Source organism: Globicephala melas, chromosome 10 (assembly GCF_963455315.2).
Source record: "Globicephala melas chromosome 10, mGloMel1.2, whole genome shotgun sequence".
Classification (NCBI taxonomy): Eukaryota; Metazoa; Chordata; class Mammalia; order Artiodactyla; family Delphinidae; genus Globicephala; species Globicephala melas.
The window spans coordinates 62,750,987-62,761,227 of NC_083323.1; the positions used below are offsets into that span (position 1 = coordinate 62,750,987).

The 10,241-nt window shown below is 40.8% G+C and overlaps 1 long non-coding RNA gene across 1 annotated transcript; it reads left to right on the top strand.

Annotated features, from left to right (window-relative positions):
• Positions 1–215: 215 nt before the first annotated feature.
• On the top strand, positions 216–6,362 carry LOC132597990 (uncharacterized). The gene is made up of 2 exons (XR_009565582.1): positions 216–4,595; positions 5,366–6,362. It is a non-coding gene; the product is annotated as an uncharacterized lncRNA (long non-coding RNA).
• The last annotated feature ends 3,879 nt before the right edge of the window (positions 6,363–10,241 follow it).

The window sequence follows — 10,241 nt, forward strand, 5'->3', positions numbered from 1 at the left end:
TGCTGTTTTTTTTTTTTTTTTTTTTTTGCTGTACACGGGCCTCTCACTGTTGTGGCCTCTCCTGTTGCAGAGCACAGGCTCCGGACGTGCAGGCTCAGCGGCCATGGCTCACGGGCCCAGCCGCTTCACGGCATGTGGGATCCTCCCGGACCAGGGCACGAACCCGTGTCCCCTGCATCGGCAGGCAGACCCTCAACCACTGTGCCACCAGGGAAGCCCAATATGGACATTTTAACAATGCTAATTCTTCCAGTCCATAAACATGAATTCCTTTCCATTTGTTTGTGTCTTCTTCAACTTCTTTCAACGTCTTACAGTGTTCAGCATACAGGTCTTTCACCTCCTAGGTTAAGTTTATTCCTAGCTATTTTATTCTTTTTGTTGCAATTGTAAATGAAATTGTTTTCTCAATTTCTGTTTCTACTAGCTCACTGTCAATGTATAGAGACACAACAGATCTCTGTGCCCTGTCACTTTACTGTATTTGTTTTCTTTTAATATTCATTTATTTATTGGGCTGTGTCGGGTCTTAGTTGCAGCACGGGGGATCTTTGTTGTGGCATGCAGGATCTTTTGTTGCGGCACATGGGCTTCCCTCTAGTTGTGGCGCGTGGGCTCTAGAGTGCGCAGGCTTAGTTGCCCTGCAGCATGTGGGATCTTAGTTCCCCAACCAGGGATTGAACCTGCGTCCCCTGCATTAGAAGGAGGATTCTTAACCACTGGACCACCAGGGAAGTCCCTGTATTTGTTTATTATTTGTTTTATCTGGATTTACTAATTTTTCTATACCAAAAATTACATAATTGTGTAATAAAATATCCTGCAAAGGGAAGTTAAATAAAATAAATAGAGAAAAAAAGGAAGGAAGGAGAGAAGGATGATAAGAGGAAAAAAGGAGAAAGGGAGGGAGGATGGAAAGGAAACTATTTTTATCCATTATACAACTGATAGGCCTTTCAGTTCTGGGCAATTTTCTTGAATTATTTCTTTGCTAGTTCTTTGATTTATTTGCTAATTCTTTGACAGATAGTTTGATAGTTCCCTCAGCTTTCTCTTTCTGGAACTCTTATTATTTGGATATCAGACCACCTAAGCCAGACTATATCTTTTGTCTTCTATTTTCCATCTTTGCCTTTTTTGCTCCACTTTGTAGAAGATTGCCTCAATTTTGTCTTCCAGCTACTCTATGGAGTATTTCATTTCTGCTATCACATTTTTAATTCCCAACGCTTCTGTTTGTTCTTTAAATGTTCTTTTTCCCCAATATTTTGCTGTGAGAAGTTTCCAAACATATAGAAAAGTTGAAAGAATTTTATGATAAACATAACCATCACTTGGATTCAATGTTCTTTTTCTAGCTTGTTTCATGGTTGTAATATCTCTCTTAATTCATAGAGAATGTTAGTATTTTAGGATTTGGGGGATATTTTTCTTCTCCCTGCATGGTTTTTGCTCCTCTGACTTACTTGTTTCCAGGCTATTTGAACTCTATTTTTCATGTTAGAGACTTTCCTCAAATGTCTGATGATCTAGGGTCATCTGTTCTACTTTAAGAGTGGGCCCCCCGATGAGATACAATAGGAAGTACATCCCCACCTAGTAGTTTCCCTGCCAAAAATCAAATCTCAATCTGAACAAGATTCTAGAGCTAACCAAGAGTTCATATAGAATACAAAAGTTGAGAAAATTATTACATGACTTCTACAATCCAGAATATGGGAAATGCTACAGGATGAAATATCTAATTTCTTCAACAAATAAGCTGTAAGGTTTTTATTTTTGTTTTGTTTTATTTTTTAAAGAGGGTGGGCACCAACAGATTGAAAGTATACAGGTATGGAAGAAATAAGATTGGCTGTATGTTTGATAATTGTTGGAGCTGAGTAGCAGGTACATGGAAATCATACCATTCTCTCTACTTTCACATACACTTGGAATCTATTTAAAAAAGAATGGGGACTTCCCTGGTGGTCCAGTGGTAAAGAATCTGCCTTCCAATGCAGGGAATGGGGGTTTGATCCCTGGTCAGAGAACTAGGATCCCACATGCCACGGGGCAACTAAGCCCACACGCTACAACTACTGAGTCCGCACACCACAGCTACTGAGCTCACGCGCCTCAACAAGAGAGCCCATGAGATGCAAACTACAGAGCCCATGCGCTCTGGAGCCCATGCGCCACAATTAGAGAGAGAAAAACCCACACACCACAACTAGAGAGAAGCCTGCGCACCGCGGTGAAAGGTCCCGCATGCTTAAATGAAGATCCCATGTGCCACAAGTAAGACCCAACATAGCCAAATAAATAGATAAATAAATAAATAAATATTTTTTAAAAATGACTGGGGCACTAAAAAGCTCTGAGCTTGTGGTGGGGTAGTCTCTGTGAGCTTCAGTAGTTCTGGCTGGGCCGTTTCCCTAGAGAAACCCCAGATGTCTGTAAGTTTCCCCAAGCAGGGCTTCCCTGGTGGCACAGTGGTTAAGAATCTGCCTGTCAATGCAGGGGACAAGGGTTCCAGCCCTGGTCAAGGAAGATCCCACATGCTGCAGAGCAACTAAGCCCTTGTGCCACAACTACTGAGCCTGTGCTCTAGAGCCCACGAGCCACAACTACTGAGCCCGTGCACCACAACTACTGAAGCCCGTGCTCCTAGAGCCCGTGCTCTGCAACAAGAGAAGCCACCGCAATGAGAAGCCCGCGCACCTCAATGAAGAGGAGCCCCCGCTCCCCACAACTAGAGAAAGCTACACGCAGCAACAAAGACCCAACGCAGCCAAAAACTAAATTAATTAAAAAAAAAAAAATTTCCCCAAGCAGGCCCTCCAGACCTCCCACTTGAAGGGTGTAACCCTGGCTGCCAGTTATCTGGAAAGTGGTAGGGCGAGAAATCTGGGGTTTTCAACATTTACTGTGTAAACTTTCACTTAAGCCTGCAGCAGGTTATCCTTTCCTCCAGTGGGCTGGTGTCCCCCAGACCAGAGATTCTCTATTTTACCCTGTCCACTTTGCTGCCAGGGTTAGAGGCAGGCGGGGGCATAGATGGCTACATTGGGTGGTGGAGAGGGTGAGGGTGTAACTGCTTCCTATATTGATTCTCTAATAATTCCTCTTATTTTTTTAACTGTTTATTTTGAAACAATTATAGATGTACAGGAAGTCATAAAAAGGTATGGTGAGGTCCCCTGTACCCTTCACTGTTTCCCTCAATGATTACATCTTATATAATTATACCACACTACTTAAACTGGGAAATTAACATTGGTACAACGTGTGTAAATAGTTCTGTGACATTTTATCACATAGATTCATGTAGCCACCGCTATAATCAAGATACAGAACCATTCCACCACCACAAACATCTCTATTAAGCCACGATGTTATGGTCACATCCACCCCCCCTAACCCTAGCAAACCACTGATCTGTTTTCCATTTTCTATGATTTTTTCATTTTGGAAATGTTATATAAATGGAACCATATAGTTTGTATTTTTTGAGATTTTTTTTCACTCAGCATAATGCTTTAACATCCATCCAAATTGTTGCAGGTATCAGTAGTTCATTCCGTATTATCACTGAGTAATAGTCCATGCTATAGATGTACCACAGTTTGTTTAACCATTCACTTACTGAAGGACATATTGGTTCTTTCCAATTTTTAGCTACTACAAATAAAGCCACTATGAACAGTCTCATAAAGGTTTTGTGTGGATATAAGTTTTCATTTCTCTAGGATAAATACCCAGGAGTGTGATTGCTGGGTCATATGGTAAGTGTATGTTCATTTTTTTAAGAACAGATTTATTGAGATATAATTCACATACCATATAATTCACCTATTCAAAGTGTACAATTTAGGGACATCCCTGGTGGTCCAGTGGTTAAGAGTCCATCTTGCAACGCAGGGGACACCAGTCAATCTCTGGTCGGGAAACTAAGATCTCGCATGCCGCAACTACTGAGCCCACATGCTCTGGAGCCGGCGCACCACAACTAAGACCCGACGCAGCCAATAAATAAATAAATATTTAAACATAAATAAATAAAGGGTACAATTTAATATTTTTTTCGTATATTTAGAAGGTATGAATAAACCATCACCACAATCTAATTTTAGAACATTTTGTCCCCCCAAAAGAAACTCTATATCCATGAACAGTTAATCCTCACTCCTCCCAATTCCAGTTGTTGTTTGTTTGTTTTTAAGAATCTGCCAAACTATTTTCCAGAATGCCTGTGCCATTTGACATTCTCACCGACAATACATGACAGATCTAATTTCTCTGCATCCAAGAATTCAAGCATTTGGTGTTGTCAATATGTTTCTATTTTCTATTTTCAATATGTTTCAATATGTTCTAATAGATATATAGGGATAGCTCATGGTGGCTTTAGTTTGCATTTCCTTAATGGCTAGTGATGTTTCACAACTCTTCATGTGTTTATTTGCCTCCAGTGAAATGTTTTTTAATGTTTCCATATGTTTTTTAAAGCTTCTAGATGGGTCCATGAAGTCTCTGAGAAGCAGAGGCCCCTTCTACCCTACCCTTGACTCACATTGAATTGAGACATGAGGGAGAAATAAACCTTTATTGTGGTAAGCCACTGAGATTTGGGGGTTGTTTGTTACAGCACTTAACCTACCCTCACTAATTCGGTTCCAGCTTTGGAGAAATTGCCTTTACCTCCTGGGTCTCAGTTTCCTCATCTGAAAATGAGAGGTTTGCATATCCATACATTTATAAATTGTATGAATATTATTTCCAAGTGGTTTAAAAATCTACAAGGATTAATTGCAGAGTTTCTCAACCATAATAAAAAGTAAATTCTCCATTTATAGATGGTTTGTGTTCCAAAAGTCCAGGTATGAGTCCCTTATTGGAACATTGTTTCTGGGAGAAAAGAGATTTAATATTTTAAAATATGCATAGATTCCTGCTTAACCATCAGTTCTGAGGCCCCCCCAAACCCCAGCTGGAGGTAGTGAGTGAGGTGGGAGAGCAGGAACTGAGCAGAGGCTCTGGGGTGTGATTAGAGAGGGACAGGATGGGAGGGTAGGATGAGCTGGACCATGGGCCAGGATGTCAGCTGCGCAAGGTTCCTTGGGAGGCCATAGACGCCATTATGCATGTGAATAGTTCCTAACTTGGTTGTTTCAAATTCTACATATACTTCTTCATTTTAACTGTGCTTGGATACGTGTTCTGTGCAGGACAGAAATGGATTTACCATGGAGCTAATGAAACTCAACCTTCAGGGTCCTCACTCATACCCAGGACCCTTCCAAGGCCTTAGAAATTTTTCTAAGTGTTTACAAGGTCATTTGATTTTACAAAATTTGAAAAAGTTAACATATTTTAATTGCAGTTGATTAAGACTGCTGTTTCCTGGGCTTCCCTGGTGGCGCAGGGGTTGAGAGTCCGCCTGCCGATGCAGGGGACGCGGGTCCGTGCCCCGGTCCGGGAAGATCCCACGTGCCGCGGAGCGGCTGGGCCCGTGAGCCATGGCCGCTGAGCCTGCGCGTCCGGAGCCTGTGCTCCGCAACGGGAGAGGCCACAACAGTGAGAGGCCCGCGAACCGGGGGAAAAAAAAAAAAAAAAAGACTGCTGTTTCCACTTTGACTTACCCTCCTTCACATTTCCCCTTGTGTTAGATGGCACTGGAATGGCCACAGGCATTCTTGGAATCCAGCTAAGGGGAAGTTTACTTGGGGATACGCTCTGTTTGGGATCTATTCACATGGTTTACAGTCACTTCCATGCATAGTTGACCTATTACAGCTATTACCTGACGCCCAGATGAAGGACTAGCTCCAGGAATCTCTTATCTGCCCACCGGGCTGACTCACCTGAAGTTGTGACCTGAAGGTGCAAGGCCAGAGTTCAAATCAAGGTCTAAATGTGTCCTTCTGCACCTGGCACCAGAATTGTATGGGAGTAGAAGAAAATCAAGTTTTGAAAATATATGAAGCTGAAGTCAGACAGAGAAAGGCAAATATCATATATCGCTTATACGTGGAATCTACAAAAATGGTACAAATGAACCTAAACAAAACAGAAATAGAGTCACAGATGTAGAAAACAAACAAATTTATGGTTACCAAGAGGGAAAGGCGGGGGAGGGATAAATTGGGAGATTGGGATTAACATATACACACTACTATATATATAATAGATAACTAATAAGAACCTACTGTATAGCACAGGGAACTCTACTCAGTACTCTGTAATGACCTATATGGGAATAGACTCTAAAAAGAGTGGATATATGTATTTGTATAACTGATTCACTTTGCTGTACACCTGAAACTAACGTTGTAAATCAACTATACTCCAATAAAAATTAATTTTAAAAAAAGAATATATATTGAAAAAATAAACACATTTTCTTTAAAAAAAAGAAAAGAAAAGAAATGTATGAGGCCAGAAGCTAGTCTGAAGAAAACTCTTCTACTTGTCAGCTGTACAAAAATATAAGCAGAGGATCCTGTCCTTATTGACATCCAGTCAAAACAAATTTTGTTGTGTCAGCAATATACTCAATAACACAGCAAATATCATTATATATGCATTCTTTTCTCTTTTGATAAGAACTGTTCAAAATACAACTTATCAAAACTCCTATCTTTACACCTTTTGATGACTTGACAACAAATTACTGATATCAATGCAAATAATAAAAAACTCATAATTCACCATTTATAATGAGGTTTTCAAAGACAAATTGGTTAGTAAACGAGTCAATTTGAAGAGCACAGTCCCTGCACAAGAAAATTTGAAATGCTCTGAGATTGTATAGCTCCTAGATGAAAGAAACTTGATCAAGGTTTTTCCCCAATTTGATAAAAAACCTAAACATTTACATGACATTGCCAACAGCAAATTGTGAACCTGAAAGAAACTTTTCTAAATGATTAAATAATAAAAAGGCAAATTTGATAAGTCTGAATCATCTTTCTAGTCCTCTTAGTAAAATGGTATTTTCAAATCATTACCATGTGAAGAAGCAATCAAAGTGTATGCAGCCAAAAAATGTAAGAAAATAGTAATATTCAAATGTGACTGGCATTTGATTCATCAATTATGGGATTTTTTGCGATGTTTGTGGCATTTGTCAGCTTTTTAAAAATTGTAATTTGTTGTGATTTATTTTCTCATTGTAAATATTCACTTTCATACCTATCTTTGTTTGTAATTTTTTTCTTTAAAGCCCTGCCCACCCACACAATTGCATAAGCATCAGGCTTCACAAAATCTAGCCAACTGCAGTGCAGAGCATGCTCTTAGGTGCTACTACAGCTATTTGAGGTGTTGGGGCTGGTTACTCAGGCCCCAGGCTCCAGCTGAGCACTGTCAGGTCACTTGGGCTGATCAGGCTCTGAAAAATGGGCACAGGTTCAAAAAGTCCCCGGACTGAGTCAAACTCTAATGCCTCTTTATGGGCTCACCTCTAAGGCATTTCAGGTCCCCAGTAACATTACCAGGCCCACTCCTATCTTTACTTCTTGAGGCTCCCGGGGTCAGGAGGAACCTGCCATTCACCACCTAGAACTATTGCCTATTTCTTTTCGGGTGAACAGTGTTTTGAGAGCTCAAAAACCATGCCCATGTCCTTGATGAAATTAAACTCTTTACTGGCAAATATATATATACTGTGTTTAAACAGGCAAAGAAAAAACTGCCTACAAAAGCAAGGTGATTCCTGCTCTTTGGAAATTAAGGGTTGCCAAGTGTTTGTGTTAGCATCATCTAGTGACAAAACGGGGTAAGTTCAGCTCACCAAAATCTGTCAAACACTGGAGAGAGAAATGGTGGTGCTGCTGTTCCCCCACCCTCCCCTGCCCCCCTTTTTCTAGAAGTTGTGCAGAATATTGTGGTTAATTCAATCCCACTGTGACTTTTGGTCATTAACTTATGTCCTCTCTGTCTGATAGATCAGACAGAGATGAAAGTATGAAGTAAAAATTGAGAGGAAAAGGGACAGGGTCTATTTTAACTTCTGATGGTACTGTCTGCAGGAGTCATGCTTCAGTCCTTGGAAGAAGTTCAGCAAATCGCTGGCCTCATGAAGCTGGAGGCCCCTTGAAGATGGCTGGCCAGGTGGGGAGAGGTCAGCACAACTCTGCAGACCCCTGGCTGACCCTGCTAGATATTCTGGCCCATCCCGGCTGCTGACTTGAACCTGCTACCTAGGCCGATGCCATGCCCCATCCTGCCACCTCGGCGCAGTTTCTTACCAGCTCAGTTTTTTTTCTTATCTCTGGCTCAGCCCACATTTTGCCTAGTTCCATTCCACCAGGTCTCTTTCAGTTCAGTTCCCTTTCTTCCTTTTCAGTTTTCCCAAATCAGACCTGGCTTTAGTTGCCTACTTGCATCCTGTATGGAGTTTGGGTTTTTTTAAAAATTTTATTTCATTGCAACAAGAATACTTAACATGAGATCTACCCTCTTAACCAGTTTTTTTTTTTTTTTTTTTTTTTTTTTTTTTTTTTTTGGCGGTACATGGGCCTCTCACTGTTGTGGCCTCTCCCGTTGTGGGCCCAGCCGCTCTGCGGTATGTGGGATCTTCCCGGACCGGGGCACGAACCCGTGTCCCCTGCATCGGCAGGCGGACTCTCAACCACTGCGCCACCAGGGAAGCCCTTAACCAGTTTTTAAGTGTATAGTATAGTACTGTTATCTATAGACACAATGTTGTACAGCAGATCTCTAGAATGTATTCATCTTGCATAACTGAAACTTTATACCAGTTGACTAGCAAGTCCCCCTTCCCCTCACCCCAGACACTGGTAACTACCATTCTAGTCTTTGCTTCTGTGAGTTTGACTATTTTAGATACCTTATATAAGTGGAATCATGCAGTAATTGTCCTTCTGTAACTGGCTTATTTCACTTAGCATAATGTCCTCAAGGTTCATCCATTTTGCCACATATGGTAGGGTTTCCTTCTTTTTTAAGATGAATAATATTCTACTTATGTATATACCACATTTATCTATTCATCTGCAGATGGACATTTAAGTCATTTCCACATGTTGACTATTGTGAACAGTGTCACAATGAACATGTGAGCACTAATATCTCTCCGAGATCCTGATTTCAATTCCTTTGGATAAATACCCAGAAATGGGATTGCTGGATCATGTAGTAGTTCTATTTTTAATTTTTTGAGGAACATCCATACTGTTTGTCATAGAGGCTGCACCATTTTACATTTCCACCAACAACGCATAAGCGTTCCACTTTCTCCACATCCTTGCCAATACCTCTTGTCTTTTGTTTTTGTTTTCATAATAGCCACCCTAACAGGTGTGAGATGATATCTCATTGTGGTTTTGATTTGCATTTCCCTGATGATTAGTGACACTGAACATCTTTTCATATACCTGTTGGTCATTTGTACGCCTTCCTTTGGAAAACTGTCTATTCAAGTCCTTTGCCCATTAAAAAAAAATCAAGTTACTGGTTTTTGTGCTTTTGAGTTGTAGAAGTTCCTTATATATTTTGGAAATTAATCCCTTATCAGTAAATGGCTTGCAAATATTTTCACCCATTCCACAGGTTGCCTTTTTACTGTCAGTAGTTTCTGTTGCTGTGTAGAAGCTTTTTAGTTTGATGTAGTCCCACTTGTCTATTTTTGCTTTTGTTGTCTGTGCTTTTGGCATCACATCCATGAAATCATTGCCAAGATCAGTCTTGAAGCCTTTCCCCTATGGTTTTTTTTCTAGCAGATATACAGTTTCAGGTCTTACATTTAATCCATTTTGAGTTGATTTTTGTGTAAGGGCCTACTTTCATTCTTTTGCATATGAATAACCAGTTTTCCCAATACCATTTGTAGATATTGAGTTTTCATTCAGCATGTACTTACTAAGCATCTTTGGGTCAGGCATTATGGCAGGTATAAGGGATTCAGGCTGAGAATAACATAATGGCTGCAAGTACGTCCTCTGGAGCCAAAGTGCCTGGGTCAAATCCTGGTACTATCAGTTCTAACTGCAACACCTTGGGCAAGTTACTAACTTTGCTGTGCCCCAATGTCCTCATCTATATAAAAGGGATATTAGTTACTGTTCTTCCCTCACAGGGTTGGTGTGCGAATTAAATAAATACATGTAAAGGTCTTAGCAAGGTGTCTAGCGCCTGGTAAGCACTCTTAAGCACCGGCTCTTAAGGCATAGTCCTTGCCTCTCAAGAGCTCACACTCTACGGTTGCCCCTGTCCACCTGACCCATGTGGCAGGC